At 42.1% G+C, this 1628-nt stretch overlaps 1 pseudogene; it reads left to right on the plus strand.

Moving 5' to 3' along the window:
* Positions 1–513: 513 nt before the first annotated feature.
* LOC130488050 (U2 spliceosomal RNA) lies at positions 514–678 on the plus strand (annotated as a pseudogene).
* Positions 679–1628: the final 950 nt, after the last annotated feature.

A 1628-nucleotide genomic window follows, 5' to 3' on the forward strand; every position in this document is an offset into this window, starting at 1 on the left:
TTGTTAAGCATTTAATTAATCAGAGGCTTCACTGCCAATTTTGCTGATTAATTGAGCTGCCACTCAATTTGATTATTCTTCCATTTATGAGGCCTGTTTTGCTTAGGCCTGTTTCTTTTATACAATCGCAGGGAATGTTACAATGCTTGGTTACTAGAGTACTTTAAATGATTTACACACACAAAGGGTTATTCTTCTTTTAAAAAGGCAAACATTCCCACCTTTTAGTTCATCTCAAATTCAAGGTAAGGTTGTTTAATTATCATGAATAGAACCTGAGCCACTGAGAGTAGGGGTATTAGAGGGAGACCTTCTGGCCACCTCAGGGGCCCCCACAGCTTGGGGAAATTTATGCAATATGTTTTCTTATGGTGTTTTGTTGAGTCTAGGAAGTATGAGAGTACTCCCAGAGGAAGCCTGAGGGCCAGTAGTGGCTTTTGGTGTCCATAAACAGAGCTAATGACCACATTCAATTCTCATACGCAGCATCCAGCTGGAGCAGATGGAGAATCCATCTAATCCAGCAGGCTATTTGGCTAAGATCAAGTGCAGTGACTGTTCCTATCAGTTTAATATCCAATACATCCTTCACAGATGCATCTTCTGTTAATTTGTCTAATTTTTAAAAAGCCATATGCAAGAATGCCCTACCACCATACTATGACGTATTCAATCACATTTTTGCTCTGGCCACCCCAGTACCTGAGGAACCGTCTCGTGTTTGCAAACTTTCATAGCCTATCACCCTAACCAAGTATCAAAGCTGGGGGGCTGGACTAATCTGATGTGTGTGTGTGTTAAGTGCCGTCAAGTTGCTTCTGACTCATGGCGACCCTATGAATGAAAGTCCTCCAAAATGTCCTATCTTTGACAGCCTTGCTCAGGTCTTGCAAACTGAGGGCTGTGGCTTCCTCTATTGAGTCAATCTATCTCTTCTTGGGTCTTCCTCTTTTCCTGCTGCCCTTAGTCTTTCCTAGCATCACTGTCTTTTCCATCTGATGATGTAGTGGATGCCAAAGGGTGGTCTGTTTTTAGGAACCTGATGAATTTACCATTACTAGGCAGGCCTTGCCCTACCCTGGCCTAGACGGTCCAGGCTAGCCCGATCATGTCAGATCTCAGCCCTGCTTAGTTATTTGGATGGGAGATCACCAAGGAATTCCAAGGTCGCTATGCAGAGGCAGGCGATGGCAAACCACTTCTTGCCTAGAAAACCCTACAGGGTCACCCTAAGTCAGCTGCAACTTGACAGCACTTTCAACCACTACCAAGCAAGCCTCAGAACAGACTATTTCATCTGGCTAATTTGATTGCAGCCCTTCTTTCCCTCCTTTGTGTGATTAACTAAAACAAAAACATAGCTTCTATTGACGCTTTGCAACAAACAAGCTCATCTAGCACTTATTGGATTTGTTACAGCTAATTTGGAAGCAAAGTAGCAAATGTAAAAAGAAGGTCTGATTCCAACATTTACAAAATACCTTAAAATCTGTTTAAATTAACGTTTTTGTCAGTTCATCAGATGGAAACATGGAGCATATCAAGACAATAACAAAAACAGATTTTCCCTTTACTGCTGTAGGAGAAAGACCAGACGACTAACATTTTAGGAGTGACCAGTCATGTTA

This window comes from Euleptes europaea, chromosome 15 (genome assembly GCF_029931775.1).
Source record: "Euleptes europaea isolate rEulEur1 chromosome 15, rEulEur1.hap1, whole genome shotgun sequence".
NCBI classification, from domain to species: Eukaryota; Metazoa; Chordata; class Lepidosauria; order Squamata; family Sphaerodactylidae; genus Euleptes; species Euleptes europaea.